The sequence below is a fragment of the Tachypleus tridentatus genome, chromosome 13 (assembly GCF_004210375.1).
Source record: "Tachypleus tridentatus isolate NWPU-2018 chromosome 13, ASM421037v1, whole genome shotgun sequence".
In the NCBI taxonomy this organism is placed as follows: Eukaryota; Metazoa; Arthropoda; class Merostomata; order Xiphosura; family Limulidae; genus Tachypleus; species Tachypleus tridentatus.
The window spans coordinates 64,958,004-64,979,830 of NC_134837.1; the positions used below are offsets into that span (position 1 = coordinate 64,958,004).

At 34.3% G+C, this 21,827-nt stretch overlaps 1 pseudogene across 2 annotated transcripts in view; it reads right to left on the reverse strand.

The window, feature by feature from the left end:
* LOC143238820 (allatostatin-A receptor pseudogene) overlaps positions 1 to 15,610 on the reverse strand; it is a 102,796-nt pseudogene extending 87,186 nt beyond the window's left edge. Inside the window, exon 1 of one of the 2 annotated variants that reach the window (XR_013020794.1) lies at positions 15,358 to 15,610. The product of XR_013020794.1 is annotated as an allatostatin-A receptor pseudogene, transcript variant X1 (transcript). The remainder of the gene's footprint in view (positions 1 to 15,357) is intronic. The other variant, XR_013020795.1, reaches the window with a different exon arrangement.
* Positions 15,611 to 21,827: the final 6,217 nt, after the last annotated feature.

The following is a 21,827-nucleotide window of genomic DNA, read 5'->3' on the forward strand; positions in this document are numbered from 1 at the left end:
AATGGTACTACTCATTGCAATGACTTTCTCGACGAACTTCAAGAAAATCCATTGGAAGGGACAAGGCTAACAAAGCCATGTGGATCCATTTGGGGGGTAGAGGTAGAAATTGTTATAAAAGCTTTTAAGCTTTTCATTTTATTTATATTTTTACAGAGATAATGTAATAATATGTGACTATATATTAAGTTTTACAGTGGCTACACAACATACACGGTAAAACCATAACTCCGGTACTCAGGTTTGTTTGTTTTTATTTTCTTAAGAAAAGGACTATTTTTTCTTTTCCTCATAATAGTATTGTTGCAATTAACTGGAAAGTGCTTAAATTGAATTTTTGAGATCTCAGTTTATTTGACCTTTTCGTGACAACAATTGTTGATTTTGTAACCATATAAACTTTGGGATTTTGAGCGTATTAAAATCCTTAAATCAAAACGTTTATTACCTTTCTAATGGTTTACTTAATCGTAATGGCTTTTGGGGTTGGAGGGTTCTCCTTCCTAAATATACCTTCATTCTGAGAGTGAGTGCATTTCTCTAAATTTCTTGAGGTGTCTGATTTCAAAGTCTGTTGTTATCCTAAACGCTCTTATCTTCCACGTAGAACAAGGAAGGCTTTCTTCTTCATAATTTCTAGCTCTTTATCTCTACGTTAATAATCTCACTGCACGAACGTGCTTCGTCGAAACACTTGTGACCCATATATTATTTTAGCCATAAGACACCCTTTTCAGCATTGCACCGTCCATCAACTAGGGATTCACCGCGAATCAAATATAAAGGTACTAAACATGTAGCCAGTTGCTTCAATCCGCTGCACTAGTATATAAAAATCGTTCGTATGAAATAGTATTATCACTTGGCAGAACATGACTTTCTTCCTGCTCTCCACATGTATTGTGACGGTTCATGAGATTGGGCGATGTCAAAACCAATAGACATCCATCTTATTTATATTACACAGCTTCCTTCCCAAGAACATTTCTTAATCAGAGTTTGTTAAGTTATATTTGTAGCATTGGTGTAAAAATAGATCACAGAAAAGAAGAGATTCCTTTTAGGTAGAAATACATCACATAAGAACGGTGTTCCAGGACTTAGCCGTCGCAGATTATCAGAAGAATATTACTTTGTTCCTCTAATACGCAGAAATATTCGCAATGCATTTATAACTAGCTTTAACCACTCTTTGAAAATTTAACACGACGGAGAATATTAAAGATATATAACATGATGCTAGCTTGAAATCAAACACGAAGTAAAGGTTACCCTCTTGCCTCTTCGAAGGATTAAGAAATGAAATATTTAATCATTTTTCTGCCTGGCTTTTGACATTTCCCAGTTCATAAATGTATATGATTTCATGTACCAGCTTCTGTTCAAAACACTTTATTCAAGTCGTCTGCACAGAAAAGTGATGAAAGTTTATGTGTCCAGAGATTAGGAATGCCGTGAAAACGTTTTAAAACGTGAAATTTGTATGAAAAAAACAACAACTTCTTGATAGATTTAAATGTAATAACAGAAATTAAAGTATTAAAGCATGAGGATTTGTGATGAAAGATAAATACCGAACACGATAGCAGTTTAACTTTAACGGGTAACGGTCGACAGTTTTATATACTTAAACTATTGTTTAAGATTATACGCAACGCATGTAATATTTCCTTTTTTTTCTGTGAAAATATACGCAACACAGCTATTTAGGTCTTCATAGCTAAACCTATTTCGTAGTGCAGACATCAGTCTTCACAGCTAAGCCTAGTTCATATATGTAAACGTAGCTATAAATCTTCACAGTTAAGACTATTTCATATATGTACACATATCTATACGTTTTCACAGCTAAGTCTATTCCATGCACGTAAAGTGTCTTTTGAAAAGTAACTGTGTAAGATTACTTTTTTGACAACCGTAACGATCTTTACGAATTATTCACTGAACTTTTAGATGGCCGTCAACCGAACAAAATCATGTTTATTTTGTTGTTTTTAAACTTTGACATATTTCACGGATTTTGTCAAGCGTGTGTGACGTATAATGTAAATATATCCAATATTTCCAAGCAAAGTCTTGTTGCTTTACAGATTTTATAGACGGTGAAGTTTTCTTGTTTCAAAGAAATATTTTAAAATATACTTTAAAGAATTGCTGGATAATCAGTAAAGAAAAAAGAACTTATTGACTAAAAGGCTTGCTAATCACAATCATTTTGAGTAGTTATAACAATCGTTTTACTCGAAATGTTATTTAAAACTTTTGCTTATCAAGGGAAAAATCAAGTATCTTAGTTCCTTAGCATCGAATATGATATATGGAAAGCCTTGTCTTTCTACTCACATAATTATGCACGAGTTCTCTCTCACCAGAGGCCGCCACCAAATGCTGAAAACAGTTAAACGTCAGACTGAAGTGGCATTTCATTTCGTTTCGACTGTAATGCATATTACCTCTATATATATATATGTATGAGCATTTACGATTATTTTATTTTGGCAAACTTGGTTCTGCTACCAGAAGAACCTTAACAGATAAAAATACAATCTTAGAATTGTTTTTATATATTCTTCAAGTGATTCTGTATAAATAAAACCGAAATAAAACAGTTACAGTTGAAAGCGTTCCGTAATAACAATTTCCCGCTTGTCATGCTAGTCAGTTGAGCCAAGTATGTCTCACAAAATTATACAGATATTGACATTTGTCCCTTTTACAGCTGTAACTACTAGTGAGAAATGTCTTTCATTTATCAGAAACGTTTCTATCTCTTTACTCAATGTCCTTAGCAGATGGCTCGATGTCGCTTAAGCTCTACATGAAACTCATATAAACCCAGTAAAAAAGATTTGCCTTGTCTTAGTATTAATCGTCTCTGTTATTTTTCTTATCTTTTATTAGATTAAAATTTGTATCCACCGCCTTTGAAACCTCACCATGTCATCACCACCTCCCCCACTAAATCTGGCTATATATCTTTAAACATTATTATTTTGTATAACTTAGACAAAAAAGAGATTAAAAATATAATATTTTATTTGTTGTTAAGTGCAAAGTTGTTCAATTGGCTCTCAGTGCTCTACCCGCTGTGGGTATCGAAACCTAATTTGTAGCTTTATAAGCCTTCAGACTTATCGCTGACCCTGTTCTGTTTTGTCTAATAGCAAAGCCACATCGGGCTATCTGCTCAGCCCACCGAGGGGAATCGAACCCCTGATTTTAGCGTTGTAAATCCGAAGACATACCGCTGTACTAGCGGGGGGCTATCGCTGACCCTCCAATGGTGGTTTATATAGTAGCTATTAGAAAAGTAAGTATATGTGAACTTATAAAAGTCCCACACAATAACAGAAGTGTTAGCATCTTTTTAGTTGAGATAAAAAGTATTCACAAAATAGATTTTGTTAGCGTATGTTTAACTATATATATATATATACCATATCAGCGTTGAATTGGTCTATACGTTTTAAGAATGTAAGCATTTTCTGAAAGGCTGGACATGGTAGGGTACTTGACTCGCAACTTGTGAGTAGCTGATTCCAAACTCCGTTCCATCAAACATGCTCGCTCTTTCAGCCGTGGGGGCGTTATAACGTTACGGTCAAACCCACTATTCGCAGGTAAAAAATAAGCACAATAATTAGCGGTGAATAGTGATGACTACCTGCCTTCCTTCTAGTCTTACACTGTTAAGTTAGTGACGGCTAGCACAGATAGCCTTCGTGTAGCTTTGCATGGAATTCAAAATCAAAGAAAATAATTGAGGGTATAAAACACACATAATCCTAAAAGGTAAAATGGTTAATTTATAAAGATACACAAAACAAGAAAATTGTTGTAATTATCTTACAGAATTTAAAAACAAACATAAAAAAATCCACAAAATAAAAGTGTAGGAAGTTTAAATAAAAAAAAAACATAAACATAAACATTGTTTAAGAAATTAGAATAAACTTAAAGTATTTATAACTGTGAAACAGCACCAAATATAATATCTGGAAACATAATATATATATGATCCTGAGAAGCAAAATGTTTGAAACTACTCTAGAAACTCAAAAATAAATTTAAGAGGTGAGAACTATCTACGAGCATTATATTAATTATAATTATATATAATCATAGAACATTGAAATAATTCATCTACAAACTTGTTTAATCATAGTCTAGTAAAACAAAGAAACCGCCTAGTAATAGAAAGCGAAAGTTATAAAATTACAGTGCTGTGCAATCCTAGTATATCAAAATAATCTAGTAAATATATGTGCAAAAATGAATTAAAAACAGCAATTATAAATGTGAAACCTGTCCAATTAAAAACGAAACGATTCATAGGAAAGTTATAAAAAATTATGAAATGTAATCAAATACATTATCAAATAAACAGCTATAAAAATTTAAACTCAAACTTATAGATATATAAGGAAACAGAGAGATGTAGAACACTACAGTTTTGTTTCTACAAAAACAAATAAGCGTTCAATGTATTTACTAGGAAAGCTTCTACTACAAATAACGAAAAGGTGAAACAGTAAATTACAAGCAAATGAAATCTCAGAAATTAAAATAACGAGATTTGAATAATAATCTCAGAGAATTAAAAGAAATTTACAAGCATACTTACATCAAAGAGAAGGATGTTTAATAGCAACAAATTCCAAAGAACTATAATGATTATAAATACATTAACTTAGAAAGAAAATTATAGCAATACTTAATCTAGAGAACTAAAACAGCTACCAAAGAAGAACAGTTAGAGAGTCAACAAGAATGTAGAATACAATAATAAAATGAAAAGTTGGGAATTGGAACTGGTTATATGTAATTACAAACTTTGAAGGTGTGCACACAAACACTAAGTGAATGGAAGAATACGTTATCTGCACTGTTTGCAGGCAATCAGGTGTTATTACAGTATTAAGAGACAACGAAGCAGGAACTTGTTTTTTCATCTTTTACTCGAGTGCTTGTTCCCTTTAATTAGGTACAATAATCTTTGCCAGAAAGGAATTATAAATGTTGTTAGTTGTACAAATAATGTAAAGTATCGATTACTGGACGTAATAAAAAACTTAAGGAAACAAGTTGCTGTTCTGATGTTTTTTTTCAGCTCTTTTCTCTCTGTTTTTAATAAACGTGACGTCAGAAAATTGCTAAAATGTTTGCATATAATAAACGTCATTGAAAATAATTTGAAACTGGACGTATGCAATGAGTTTTCGTTTAATATAAATATAAAGTTGTATATTAACATAACATTCGTTTGATCACAAATCTAATTGTTTGTAGTTAAGCACAAAGTTACACAACGGGCTATTTGTTGTAAGTTCACAAATATATCACTGTGCTACTGGTGGGGGCACAAAACTAAATTTATATGATATTATACAGGCCTGCGAATTTAAATTTCATAAAAGTTGTTTTGGTTTCAAAAATGGATTTTACATAATTTTACGTAATTCACCTTCGAAAATTTCGAAAGTAATATTCATTTTTTCTATTACGTGAGAAATTTTCTACAAATCGAGATGAAAAAGTCTTGCTTAGATCAAATTATTATTTCGTTTCAACATATAACATTTTTAATCGTTATGTTTGTTAGCTAAAATACAAACAAACTAAAGAAAAGAAAAGAACACTGATGACAAACTAGTATATATCCTCATTCATCCTATTATTTGTGCGAAATTTACGTCCCTTAGTTTCAAAACTACTTGTTGTGGTCTTTCTTTATGTATTGCGTTTTGTAAAAAATCTATACGTGACGCAGAAAAATGGATATCAATCTAAGATTCAACATAGAGGAATTGCTGTAGAACATGTAAAAATTTCGAGACAATAAAACTGTCGCAGGCCTGTGTTACATATGTCCTATTCTGTTTAAGGTTTATTTTGCTTTGTTCGAAAACAGTTATAATGAATTAGATAAACAATGAAGAATATTCATAAATATTCGTATTCTGCATATATTCAGATCTTCAAAGCTCATGTATGCCATCATCATTCTGTATTTATTCAGGTGGCCATAACTCAGATCGGGCTACTGTAGTTTTTTATTTACTCAGATGACCATAATTCAGATCAATCTGTTGTATTCAGTATCTATTCACGTAGCCATAATTCATATCAAGCTGCTGTATTCAGTATTTATTCAGATGGTCATAATTCAGATAAACCTGTACATTCTATGTTTATTTTTATTTATAATGCACACCATTAAAGATGTGAAAGTTGGTGTGTGTGTGTGTGTAAGATAAAAGATGAGAGAACTGTACATAGTTATTTGTACAGGTTAGAAGTGGAAAAATAAAGTAACATCTGTCCTGTCATGATTAGTCTGATTTCAATTTCTATTCAACTAAAAGATACTACACATTTATTATTTTTTGTAACTCTCAGGACGACGTTTCATGTGCACACAAACCCCACCTAATCAATATATAACAAAGTTTCATACTTACACGAAGTCTCCTAATAATTAAAGAGTGAAGCAGAGAATCGTGCACGGTTTGGAAACATAATAAAAGTCATCGCGACAATACATCTTTATAGAATGATTAGAAGATTGCTCTAAGCCTTTACAGCTATTACTAATGAATACATATGTCCCGAAAGTATGCTCTACATTCAACGTTGCGCTTTTGTTTTTAAAGCGAATCATCTTAAATGAATAAGTGACATGAAGACAACACTAGTGACGAAAGAATTCAATTAACCAATCAGAAAAATAAAATTATAGTTTTTGTGTGTTTTTTTGCCTCCGATTCCTTGGCCCCCTGGTGGTTCTGGGGCAATAGTTTTAGAGATCATGACCCTTAGTTTCAGAGCTCGATAAGAACAACAACAGTCCCGTATAAATAAGTGATCAGGATGTTTGACTCGCAATCTGCTCGCCCTTTCAGCCGTGAGGGAGTTATAATGTAACATTTAATTTCACTATTCGTTGTTTATAAAGTACGTCAAAAGTTGTTAGTAGGTAGTGATGAGCCCCCCCGCTAGTACAGCGATAAGTTTACGGATTTACAACGCCAAAATCAGGGGATCGATTTCCCTCGGTGGGCTCAGCAGATAGCCCGATGTGGCTTTGCTAATAAAAAACACACACACATAGAGGTGGTAATGAATAGCTACCTTCCCTTTAGTCTTATGCTAATAAATTGTGGACAGCTAGCGCAGAAATACCTCTGTGGCTTTGTCCGAAAATAAAAACTAAAACATGAAACATATTTCCTGAACAAAAGAGGGCATTAGAAAACAGTAAAATAGCTATAAAACCACACCATAAGTAGAAATTCAGCTTTTAAATATGATAAAAGATATCGACACATGGGTAATTTTTTTTCCTTTAATGGTTTTCGATTTGTTTTTAAGAAATAAATTCGTTACAATTTTATGAGTGATTTAACTGTCGGTATCTGTATAACAGAAGTAACAGTTATTTTAAAATACAAATTAGACTCTTGACATTTGTTAAACACACTTAGATGTCTTTGCAATTGAAAAATTAACGTTATTCAATCCTCAAAAATCCGCGCAGAATCGAACCACAGAGTTTTGTGTTGTAATTCCTTAAAGTAACCGTTGACCCAACCTTTTCAAAGCTATCTGGAGGTGTTTATAAGTCTCAACAAAAACATAATTATTGTTTAATGAAATTCTGATACTGTCAACATTACTTGTAAGTGATTTTGTACCTTACGGATAGTTTTGATAAGAACGCGTTTTTACCTGTTTGAAGAAAAAGTTTGTGAAAACATATTTTTCTAAACCTCGTCTTTCTAACAAAAGAAAAAAAATGTTCCTAGAAATAGATCCATTATTGTTATTTTAACCTTTGGTCCGTTATTAAACTAACTAAATAAAAAGGTACAAAGTAGCTACAGGTGGCATGTTGATGAAAGAGAAATATTGGCTGCTACCCTAAGGAAATAAAGATAATGGAAAAAAATATTCTTGAATCTGTTTTATCTTTCCAATGATGAGAAGAAAAAAAAAAGTACGTTGAAAGAGATAAGTAACACTAGAAAGGAAAAACGATCATGAAGTAAAAATATTTTGAAAAAAAGAAATATGGTATAGAAACTGGAAGTTTACGTTGACCTATTACGTTTGTATGTTTTTTTGAATTTGGCGCAAAGCCACACGAGGGCTATTCGTGCTAGCCGTCCCTAATTTAGCAGTGTAAGACTAGAGGGAAGGCAGCTAGTCATCACCACCCATCGCCAACTCTTGGGCTACTCTTTTACCAATGAATAGTGGGATTGGCCGTCACTGTTTAAGACCCCCACGGCTGAAAGGGCGAGTATGTTTGGTGTGACGAGGATTCGGATTCGCGGCCCTCAGATTACGAGTTAAACGCTTTAACCCACCTGGCCGTGCCGGGCCGTAATACATGTTCACAGTTTTAATTCAAAATAAACAAAGTACGTAGGAAAGAAATGTCGCATGTTACACACACAAAGATGACTTCAATCACAGAGATAAACACTGGACGTTTCAAAAGATACTTCTGCGTTTCCAGGGACCCGCTGCATCAATGCTGTGAGACTTGAAGTTCAGATCAATCCGACAAGGAGCGAGACAAATGAATAGCTTGTTTGTTTGTTTGTTTTGGAATTTCGCACAAAGCTACTCGAGGGCTATCTGTGCTAGCCGTCCCTAATTTAGCAGTGTAAGACTAGAGGCAGCTAGTCATCACCACCCACCGCCAACTCCTGAGCTACTCTTTTACCAACGAATAGTGGGACTGACCGTAACATTATAACTCCCCACGGCTGGGAGGGCGAGCATGTTTGGCGCGACGCGGATGCGAACCCGCGACCCCAGATTACGAGTCGCACGCCTTAACGCGCTTCACCATGCCGGGCCAAATGAATAGCAGAAAAGGTTTTTGATACCATAACTATTATTAGGTTCTTTTTCACCAATGGTCTTTGTAATAAAGCAGGTCTTCGTGAAAAGAGAATAAGGCACATTTGCTTACAAAAGTGGAAATTCCAAACAATAAAAACAGAATTTGTACAACGCGTTTAAATATAACATGTACAAGTTTATTCCAACATTTCATCTGTGATGAACGTTAATGGAACTAGGGTTAGCAGGTTTTGATACGAAAAAATTCTGAGTAAAAATAAATAAAGAAGAAAGTGATTAATTTGTATTAAATCTTCTCTGACAAACAAATCTTTAAAATTATTTTATTTACGAAATATACGAGCGAGTTAACCCTGAGGTGGAAAGAACTCTGAAGTTCGAAGCTGGCGAGCCGCGAAAGAATCCGTGTTATTCCAAAGAATGTTCCCCGCAAGTTGATGATTTCCAAAACGGTTGTACTCAGCGTAACTAGGAAGGTGAGTTACTTTCACTATCAATCTTCTACCCGTAACTCGGGTAGATGAGTTACACTGACAACCAGTGAAGAGACCGAAAGTAGGGTGGTTGGGTTACGTTTTCAATTAGGCCAATGACCGCAACCAGGGTGCGTGGTTTACAGTGATAATTAATGTACTAATTGTAACAAGGATGGATTATTTACTTTAACAGCCAGTCTATTGACCGTGATTAATGGAGTACGTCAGCATAAATGAACTAAAGGCTTTACAAAAACTAAACAGAATAGGCAGTTTGTAACACAGCTTTTATTTCAATTTTCTGTATTTTCCATCTTTCTAACAATAACAGAAAATGAAATTTACTCAGGAGTGAAACAGACAGCATGACTAAACTTGGGAAAATGGCTCAAAATAAACATGACTTTTCAGTCATGATATATATTCACTCATAATTACAAAACTGTTCCAGTAACGCTTTTTTCACACGCTCTCCCGAGTGCTTTCACGTGATCCGTTTAGCTTATTCTAAATTTATTTTACTTTTCCATCAATGCCTATCTACATATATCCTCCCCTCTTTTTAAACTACCAAGTCTTACACTGATTTAAAAAAAAAAACATTTAGTACTACTTAATCATTTTATGGTGCTAACTTAAAGTCCTCCAATGGCACAGCAGTATGTCTGTGCCACTTACAACGCTAGAAACTATATTTCGATACCCGTGGTGGGCAGAGCACTGATAGCTCATTGTGTGGCTTTGTGCTAAACAACAAACAATAGAGTTTACTTAATTATTGGCTGTGGGGGCGTTATAACGTCTCGGTCAGTCACACTATATTCATTAGTAAAAGAGTAGCCCAAGAGTTGGCGGTGGGTGGTGATGACTAGCTGTCCTCCCTCTAGTCTTACGCCGCTAAATTATTAAAAGCTAATACAGATAACCCTCATGTAGCTTTGCGCAAAACTCAAAACGAAACAAACACGTTTATTCAAAAAACTCCCTGCACGCAAATATAGATTAACATAATATACGTTCTGTTTCGTATGTAAATACAGCTTTTTAGTATTCAAAATCAGAGGTATATAAAGGTGGCATTTATTAATTTATTTTTTGTCTCCCACAGGTCACTGCCCAAGAGGCCATTCGTACAATACCACACATCGCGGGCGTCGCTGGACAATGAGGGACAAAAGTTTATGTGTGTAACTAAATATATGTATGCTATGTCAGAATTTTATAAAATTTACTACTAAATTGCTGAAATCTAGAGAAAAAACTAGAAATAAAAAGTTCTTATATTTGCAATTTGCGTGATTTTTGTCACTAACGTTCGGCTTATTGTTTTCCAATGCTCCGACAACTTTCGACTTTTAAACTGTAACATTTAAATGTATAATTTATTTACCTTTGCATAAACCATAACATCAAATACCTAAGTAGTTTATACCGATTTTTGACAGAGATTATTGCTAACAAACTTTTCCACAAGTCACGTGCTTGAAAACATTTAACAAGATATACTATAAAAGGGATAACTGTATTCGGTTTATGTTGGTGTTCAAGCGAATACCTACAAGGGTGAAAAATACATGCGTTATCCTGAGACAAGTAACCTAAAACGATTTCCATTATTATTTTCACCTTGTACAATATTTATAAAATTACGTAAGGTTTAGTAAGTACAATTTTAATAATCATTATGTGTGTGTGTGTTTTCCGATAGTAAAGCCACCTTGGGCTAGCTGCTGAGCCCCCCTAAGGGGAATTTACCCCCCGATTTTAGTGTTGTAAGTCCGTAGACTTACCGCTGTACTCGTGGAGGGGAGCGATAGTCGTTATATACTACAACATACATAGTATGTAGGAAGAAACAGATTAATTATAACCTGATAAATTAGAATCTTAAGTCATTTTCGATGTTTAAACGACACAGCTGTATCAGTCCGCTATTAAATATAGAACTGAAACAGAGAGATGTTTTATCTGTAGAATAATAATCATCTCCTGTGTATCCTTCCACACGTGCTTTAATATTAGTGATTAAGGAAAACAACTCGAGTTTTAGCGTTAAAATTTTATTGCTGACAGAATTCATTTTTAGAAGAAATATTAAAATTATGTTAGGAAGAAGTCATTATATTTTACGTTAAATTCTCCTTCGATTATGTTTAATCAGAATAAAGTGAAAGGATCCTGTGGTTAATTAACTTATTTGATATAATTAGGAATATAAAAAATCCGAATACTCCAACGTTTAGTAAGAACCATACCAATGCTTCCAAAATGGTATGATCTAGTGATCGGGACGCTCTATTTGCTATCTGTGGGTCGCAGGTTCGAATCCTCGTCATATCAAACATGCTTGTCCTTTCAGCCGTGAGAGGTGTTATAATGTACAATCAATCCCACTATTCTTTGGTACAAAAGTTGGCGGTGGGTGGTGTTAATTAGCTGTTTTCCCTCTAGTTTACTACTGCTAAATTAGATACGGCTAACACAGCTAGCCCTTGTTTAACTTTGCATGAAAGTCAAACCAAACCTTTGAAGACATTAAAATTATTATTATGAATTATTACTACCTCTATACTCGCTTTGTAGCGATCTACAGTGTTGTTTACCTTAAAATAATATGGTTTGTTAGAGTAAGACTCAATTTCTTTTTTTTTTAATTTAATTTCGCGCAAAGCTACACGAGGGCTATCTGCTATTTAGTAGTGTAAGACTAAAAGGAAAGTAACTAGTCATCACCACCCACCGCCAACTCTTGAGCTACTCTTTTACTAACGAAAGTGGGATTGATCGCACTTATAACGCCCCCACGGTTGAAAGGGCGAGCATGTTTGGTGTGACGGGGATTTGAACCCGCGACCCTCGGATTACAAGTCGAATGCCTCAGCCACCAGGATATGCTGGGCCACTCACTTTCTTAAATGGCTTAAGAGCAACATAACCTTATAAAGTTGCCACGTGAGTATAGAATTTATGATTTTATTTTACAATAGAGTACAACAAAGAGCTTATTGTCGGGAAACCTTTCTATCGTAATTTTCACTTCATTACCATTAAACACGATTACTGATTTTTAATTCAAAAACACAATCTTTGAATATATAAAATACACAAAAGTAACCAAAACGTCCTTTTAGTAAAACATTGTCATATTGTTATCCTAAGAACAACATAATATACCGTTAACTTCTATACGTGTTTTTGCAATATAATTGTTTAATTTGGCTAAGAAACCTTCGCAATAGACGAATGGCAGAGTCTAGAAGTCACGTAAACCAATGTTCTTAATCGTACCGTATTATGAAGGAGTCTACAACGCAATTCCATTTTTGTGTTTTTTGAAAATTAATGCTGATTGCTGATAAGATAAGAAAATCACTTCTCATGACAACTATCCGAAGTCTACGAAATGACTGAAGGTCTTTTTGACACACAGCACTAGCATGTTTTAAAATAGAGAAGGCGTTTCGTAATAAAAAGACAGCCTACAAAATACTGAATTCCTTTTTTTCACAAATAATACTGTATAATGACAAGAAAATACTTTATTCTCATAATACGTGTATTCAATGTCTACGGTACACCTGAATGTCTCGGTTTTCTTGACATTCAATTTACAAAATAATAGTCCCCCACTGGTACAGTGGTAACTCTACGGATTTACAATGTTAAAATCAGGGTTTCGATTCCAATCGGTGGAGTGAGCAGATCGCCTAGTGTGGCTTTGTTATACGGAAAACACACACACGCAAAATAATTGATTAAAAACCTACTGTATGCGTGTTTTAATAAAAGTATAATCCAAAGCTTAATTACTAATATACACAAACAGTTATAATTGACAGTTTTAAAGTCAAACCTTTAGAAAGTCCCACAGTGATTTGGTGGCAAGTTTGAAGGTTTATGGTCCTAAAAGCCAGGTTACGAACTCGTGGTGAGTACAGCACAGATAGCCCATAGTTTAGCTAAGCGCTTAACTACGAATAAATAAGACAAACCTTCAAGAAAGTTAAAAGTCAGAACGGTTCTTCACTGTCCATTACTTTATTGAAAAAGATTTAATCTACCTCCTGCTAATTCTTGATGTCACGTGTTATATAATTTGTTTTGTTTGTTTGTGTTTGAATTTCGCGCAAAGCTACACGAGGACTATCTGCGCTAGCCGTCCCTAATTTAGCAGTGTAAGACTAGAGGGAAAGCAACTAGTCATCATCACCCACCGCCAACTCTTGAGCTACTCTTTTACTAGCGAATAGTTGGATTCACTGAACATTATAACGCCCCCACGGCTGAAAGGGCAAACATATTTGGTGTGGCGAGGATTCGAACTCACGACCCTCAGATTACGAGTCGAGTGCCTTAACCACCTGGCCATGTTATATAGTCATCAAGTTAGTACATTTTCTTCCAGTTAACATTCGAACCAATGACACGCTTCGGAAGGCTGTGAAACCTGTAGTTTCTTAAAACGCTTCGAATTAAACCGGGAAAATCTCAGACAAAAAGTACACTGAAAACACCAGATTGTTTAATATTAATCGACTTGTGAGTTACCTGCTGACGTTTAGTCTCTGAATCTTGTTACCGACGTTGTTTTTACTGTGTACTACAGCGAAAACAACATCGTAGGCGGTGGTTGATTTTGTATAAGTTCAACTTGGAAGACTTAGAACTTTGCTTGCTAGGCTTTTGACATATTAGGTTACACCATAAACAAAATGTGGAATCTTTAGCGTGAGAGTAAGACTGTTTTGTACAAAAGTGAGAAAAACATTCTTTAGTAATGAAATGTTTTTAGTTTCTTAAGTACAAAACTAAGAACACGTTCATTGGTCAATTTCTAATAAACTCTTGAAAAATGGTAGAAAGTAAAACGCCCTAAGCATTGACTAATGAAAGCGCTTTTCCTTACTTTTCTAATGAAATATTAGCGTAGTTGAACGTTTTGTATCTTTTATAAATTACTGAGAATGTAACTCGCCCAGATATCTTGTAGAATGTAGAAAATAAGGATTACCAGCGTTGTGAATACATTTTAGACAATATTATTAACGTTGACAGAGTGTTATTGTCAACTAACACCAATTATACCTTGATATAATATTCACGGCTGACGTGAATTCTTGACGTCACGTGTTAAATAATTTGTTTTATTTGTTTGTATTTGAATTTCGCGCAAGGCTACACCAGGACTATCTGCGCCAGCCGTCCTTAATTTAGCACAAGTTTGAAGGTCTTTCAATACTGACGTATTGTTACTTCTTGCGTAACAATAAATTACTGTTATCAAGAATGTTCTTGATATATTTAACTAAATATATTTAGTGTGTCAGATAACACTTTCAGTTGTTCTCTTGGTTAGGGTACTTTTTTAGTCTAACACTTTCAGCTGTTCTCTTGGTTAGGGTACTTTTTGATCTAACAGTTTCAGCTGTTCTCTTGGTTAGGGTACTTTTTGATCTAACAGTTTCAGCTGTTCTCTCGGTTTGGGTATCTAGTACTTTCAGCTGTTCTCTTGGTTAGTGTACCTTTTAATCTAACATTTTCAGCTGTTCTCTTGGTTAGGGTACTTTTTAATCTAACACTTTCAGTTTTTCTTTTGGTTAAGGTACGTTTTTAGTCTAACACTTTGAGTTTTTCTTATTGATGCATCTTTTACTTCAACAACATATAAAAATCATTATTATAAAAAACTAAGTGTCAAGTTGTCTGTTAAGTCTCTTTCATCTCTTAAAAACATGAAAATCTTCAACGCTTAATTCCAAGACTCAGTTCTCTGCAGTTAGTAAAACGTAGTCAACCCACTGAGTTATTTCATAACGTTAATAGTTATGACGTCATGTGAAGCCATATAATCTAACACTTTCTAAAACGCTTTATCTCATGCTTTAAAGTAATATTGTTACGGAACAATAGAAACAACGTTTGGAGTGTATATATTTTTTTACAATATTTTTAGTTTCTACAGTCTGTCTCGTATATTATTGGACATAAAGTTTAGAATTGTACTCACACGTTCGCTTGACGACGGGCGTTGATGCTGAGAGGTACCTCTCTTGAACTGGTTGTTTCGGTTGCGGTGTGGGGAAACTTTGAGATGAGCAGCTAGTTTACTGCGGCTTCAGAGAGCTAGCAGGAACAGCCTGATCTATGAAAGGTAGGTTTGCCTGGGATTGGTTATTACTGTTGCTCACGCGCTCGTGTTGTAACCCACCAGGGTGTTTGTTGATCATCGCTATGGCAAAAGAATGTCACCGACTTATATCGGCAGTATACTTATCAAGTAGCTTGTTGCTAGCCGCATATTAAACACACTAGCCAATGAAAGAGCTCCATACTAAGCCGAGGGAGGTGAATCCATAAAGAAACCGTACTTTGGGCTTTCTAAAATTTTAAATTAAAATTAAAAGTATAAGGTAATGAAGCAAAAAGAAAGCGTGTTTGCTCACTGGGATGTAAATGTTTAAGATGTTAAAACATCATCAAAACATCTTGTTTTGATGTACCTGATGCAATTATGAATACACCATGATGTAATTGTGAGTACAACATTATTTGGCAGTTATGTAATTATGGGTATATATGACGTAAGCATATTTTCATGCACATGTGATAAAGGTTCGTATACTCTCTTTCCAGATTCAACCTCATCTAAACTATAATAAACCATCGCAGCATAATTTATTTAAATAAATGTATTACATAAATATAATTATTAAGAAAGAAGCACATCCGTCATGTGGTTAACAATTTCCATTAACTGTAATGACTTGGCTTTATTCGTTCATATATTTAGTGTGTCAGATAACCAAAAGGTAGCGCTATAATAGATATATTAATTATATCAGAAACGAGGAGTCCGTCTTTCGTATACGTTTTAAGAGCGTTTCATATGCACTATTTCAATCATTAAACTATTCAAAATCAAGCGTATTTTATTCAATGATACAATAATCAAATATTCTGATCAGAGAATTAATGAGTTTTCTTAAACTGACAAAAAAAAATAGGGGACAGTTCTTCTCTAGGATGGGACCTTTTTTACGCTAACTCATCAGCTCCACTTTAGGATCAGTCTTTAGACTAAGACTTTCAATTATTTTCTTGGATGGAGCCATCTTCAGGCAAAGACGTTCAGTTTCTGCCTTGAAGGCCTTCTTCAGACCATCACTTTCAGCTATTCTCTTGGATGGAGCTATCTTCAGACTCACAACTTTAACTCTCTCTTGGTTAGAGTACTTTTTTAGTCTAACACTTTCAGCTGTTCTCTTGGCTAGGGTACTTTTTGGTCTAACAGTTACAGCTGTTCTCTTGGTTAGGGTACTTCATGGTCTAACAGTTTCAGCTATTCTCTCAGTTTGGGTATCTAATACTTTCAGCTGTTCTCTTGGTTAGTGCACCTTTTAATCTAACATTTTCAGCTGTTCTCTTGGTTAGGGTACTTTTTAGTCTAACACTTTAAGTTTTTCTTTTGGTTAAGGTACTTTTTTAGTCTAACACTTTGAGTTTTTCTTATTGATGCATCTTTTACTTCAACAACATATAAAAATCATAATTACAAAAACTAAGTGTCAAGTTGTCTGTTAAGTCTCTTTCATCTCTTAAAAACATGAAAATCTTCAACGCTTAATTCCAAGGTTCAGTTCTCTGCAGTTAGTAAAACATAGTCAACCCACTGAGTAGTGTCATACTTTAAAAAAAACAATGACATAAATGAACTTTTGCTCATTAAATATTTAAAATGCAGATTTAAATCCTTTGAAATTATTTTTTTACTTATAAATGCGAAGCAGAATAAACCAAAATAGACTTTTGAGGAACATACATGCTGTTGTTGAATTTCGTGCAAAGCTACACGAGGGTTATCTGCGCTAGCCGTCTCTAATTTAGAGGGAAGGGAGCTAGTCATCACCACTCACCGCTAACTCGTGGGATACTTTTTTACTAACTAATAGTAGGATTAACCATAACATTATAACGCCCCCACGGCTGAAAGGGCGAGCATATTTGGTGCGACGGGGAGTCAAACCCGCGTCCCTCAGATTAGGAGTTGAACGCTTTAACCCACCTGGCCATGCCAGGCGTAATATAAAAGCCCAAAACAAAAGCCAGTAGAATCCGCACTTCTAGCAGTAGTTTTGTTTGTTTATTATTTGTTCCACAATAGAACAATCACATCCATCTATGAATCAAAGTATATCTATGAAACTGAAATTTAATATCAAAAGGAAGTCTGGTCTAGTTTTACATACCGTGAAACATTTATAGACGCAATAAATTCCTTCTACAGGTTAATAGCATAAGCAAATTGCAAGCGAGGCCCAGCTAATTCCACGAACAATAATCGATTCAACCTATGCTATTTTATATAATTTATTTTCATATTTTTCGTGTAAATTTAAAAACAAAAACAGAAAATAAATAGGTGATAACAACTATCAATATCTACCTTGGAAAACAAAGGGTGTTAGTTAAGTAAATTATATCTCTCCTTAAACAAACTATTAAGCATTTTACTTTCTTTTTGGAATATTCAATAGTTCTAAATATGAAAATACTATTAACAATTAGTGTTCCTAATAATAAAAACAAAAGTGGAAAAGACAGGGTCTTAAATTAATACATTGAATTCTAATCATAATGGAATACTTGTATGAACTAACATTAATTAGCATAGTCTTCGATTGGATTTGCGCGAAATTCTGAAACAAACAAACCTGTATTGATTTAGAGAACCTGGTGGTTAAAACGGAAGCCATTAAAGGTAACCGACATAGACTTAACTTTCATCAGTGGCTGAAAATTATTATCGAACAATCTAAAGACATGATCTCAGGAACTGGAAACTTGAATTACCGGTTTGAGACAAAATTATAACGAAACGTTGTCGAAAGAGTTCAATCTCCTGACAATAAAAATGTTATCCTGCTTGGCTTCTGAACTATTTGAATTATTAACTAGATTATCTTACTGTACGATAGACCTGACTTACGAGAAGAAGGAAAAACAAAACAAAACAGGTGTATTTATCATAGTATGGAACGCGCTGACTCAGGTATATTAAAGTCAAATCCTATACATCAAGAATACTAAAAACATTCACGTTTTCGATCACGAGTTTTGACGAGCAATGGTAATAATATCTTATAGTATCACTAGTATCACGACGAACTTCAATTGAATCGTTAGCTGAGCAGTTTTCTTCAGACACACTTTCAACTGCAAAACCTTCAATTATAATTAATATTAACTTCCGATCAGAACAAACTATTTACTTAAAGCAAAACTAAAAATCAGATAACGTTAGTAGTATGAAAAAATTCAAATAATGTATATTCAAATGACAAAGAATGTCAGTTTTAAGTTAAAGGATGGTTACTGTTACATTCTTTTCCATTAAGTTAAATTCCAGTCTTCCGTCTACTTCGAAAAATGGAAATCAAATAATCTCCTCGCACCTTTGATAAATGAAAATCCTACATCAAGACAATTGTCATAAATATATGCTCTGCTTTCTTTCTAAAAAAACACTCCGTTTTTGTTTTACATTTTAACAAGTACGTTTACAAACACAAAAATGCCCCTCAGTGCCTCAGTGCTATATATGCGGACTTATACCGCTAGAAATCTGATTTTGCTACCCGTGATGGGCAGAACGCAGACAGCCCGTTGTGTAGCTTTGTGCTTAACAACAATCAAACTAACAGAAAATTGTTATCAAAATAAAATTTAAAAAAAAATTAGCTCATAATCTCAGAAAGAAACCTTAAGGCCCTAAGGTATTTAATATAATTATTTTTCCACTTGAATAAGGGAACTCTAATTAATTGATTTTCATCTGATACGAACGAAACATCTTGTTGGACCTAAGGCTAAGAGTTTCTATCAACTGGTATGGAAAGTTGTTAGGAACATCGTGGTTGGTTCTTACAGATGACAGGAAATATATTTTATGAGTTTTGGAGTAAACTATCGACATTATATCAGAATCATACAGATTAACATCTTTCATTAAAACCTTATAGATTAATATAGGTTTATCAGAGTAATGTAGATTCAGGACGCTTCACTAGAGAAACATTGATTAGCAGAGGTTTATCAGAAGGATATAGATTTAGGAAGCTTTATCAGGAAAAATATTCATCAGCAAACGTTTTCAGGCGATTTTGTTTGTTTTTAAAATAAAACCACATTGAGTTATCTGCTTTATCCACCGCATGGAATCGAACCTCGGATTTTTTGTCGTAAGTCTGTAAACTGTCCGTTGAACCGTTTTTCAGGCATTATAGGTCAGTAAATCTTTATCAAAGTGATATAAAACATCACAGCTTTATAACTATGGTCGTGCTCAAATTCATTACGTTCGCCAATCTGAAACCTGAATCATGAGAGATCCACTACACACTTAACTAGGATGATTTAACAAGAAACTTTCAATGATCTCTTTCATTCATAAATGAGAGTTAATTTTTCGAGGGTTTATGTTTTTACTGAGTTCTCAAACTAGTGTACTGCGGGATATCAAAACATTCGGTAAGTTAAAAGCAAAAAAGGGATATACAATGACTAGACCGATATTTCTCCCCTCTTCTGATATAGAATGGCCAGACCGATATCCCTACCCGATATACAACGATTAGACCGTTATTCCCCTCTGATATACAACGAATATACCAATATTTCTCCCATCTCTTGATATGCAATAGCTAGACCGATATTCCTATCCGATATTCAACGACTAGACCGTTATTCCCCCCTGGTATACAACAAATAGACCGATATCCCTACCCTATATACAACGACTAGGCCGTTGTTCCTCCTTGATATGCAACGAATAGACCGATATCCCTACCCGATATACAATGACTAGACCGTTATTCCCCCCTGGTATACAACAAATAGACCGATATCCCTACCCGATATACAACGACTAGACCGTTATTCCCCCTGGTATACAACAAATAGACCGATATCCCTACCCGATATACAATGACTAGACCGTTATTCCCTTTGGTATACAACGAATAGACCAATATCCCTCCACGATATACAATGACTAAACCGTTATTCCCTCCTGATATATAACGAATAGACCAATATACAACGAGTAGACCTATATTTCCCCCACCCAATAAACAATGACTAGACCAATATTCCTCCTTTCTACCCGAGTAGTTAACCCAGTTGTTGTTATTTTTCTGTTTCATTTATAGATTATAAATCTTTCGAATACATTTTAGTGATTGGTTTATTTTCAATAGATAAGGGATAGCGAGGATAGAGTAAAAGTGAACGCAGGCGGTTAAATAACGCGAACAAAAATACAACACTATTTCTTTAAACGTCCACAACTTTGCTTTATGACTTGCAAGCGTACAAACACCAGGTAATGTTTACTAATGGTTGAAAGCTATCAACGTTGGTAAGAAAGCATTCAGATTTCATAATGTACCCATTACGCCTCACAAGTTTCTTTACGCCCTGGAGATGAAGAGAATTCCATTTCATAGCGCTTACATTCATCGAGCTTAAATTTTATTCACCCGTTTTTGTAGGATTTCATTAGACGTCTCGTCTACATATCAGTAAATCACATTAACTCTATAGCCTGAAGTGAGCCATATAAGTCTTTACCAGCTGTAACTTTATCAAAGTTGAATATTCACATATCAACCAATGAAAGCTGGTAGCTGTTGATAACTGGGTTTTAACATCATCTGTATATATTATGCGTACGTAAAAAGCAACATAAAGACTCTCTCTTAAATGTATAAAGAGAATGAAAGTGTTGAATATCATTGATCTTGTTTAATTCTAAGACATGATAAGACAAGTAGAAGGGTAAGAAAAAAACATTTAATACAATATCCTATTTCCCTGTCTACTTAGTTATCTTTCCGAATATATGTGCACGCATTTTTTTTATAATGGGTTAAACCTGGTTTTGTTCCAAGAAGGATATTATTCACAAATACTTCAGTGATGGGTGAAAATTTAAAAAAAGGCGAAGAAAAGTACATTGATCTCTCAGTTTTGAAGAGGCCATTTTTGTTCTCCAGTTCTCGAATCTTCTAAGATGATGATGACAAACACGAAGAAAATAATTTTCATTAAATTTTAAAAACTGGAGCCATTGAGCTGTGTCTTTGGTTGACTATTGTAGATGTGTGAACCTCGAATTTTAGTGTTGTAAGTCTGTAAACTTAACACTGTCCTACCGGGGAACGAAGCAATTTATTGAAAAAACACATATTAATATAGTGTTATTAATTTTTATGGAGAGTTTTCTTTGTAAAGAAATATGTCAGTGATAAACATGATGATCTGGTTTGTAAATGAACTAGTAAATAAAAGTCATTTCCCAAATTGTCTAAGGTCAGACTAACAACAAAAGTTCGTATGCCACCTGAGGCATATCGGCTCACAAAGTGGTTCTGTGTTGTCCAAATAAAAATATTTAGCTCATAGCTCCGTCACCTCTTG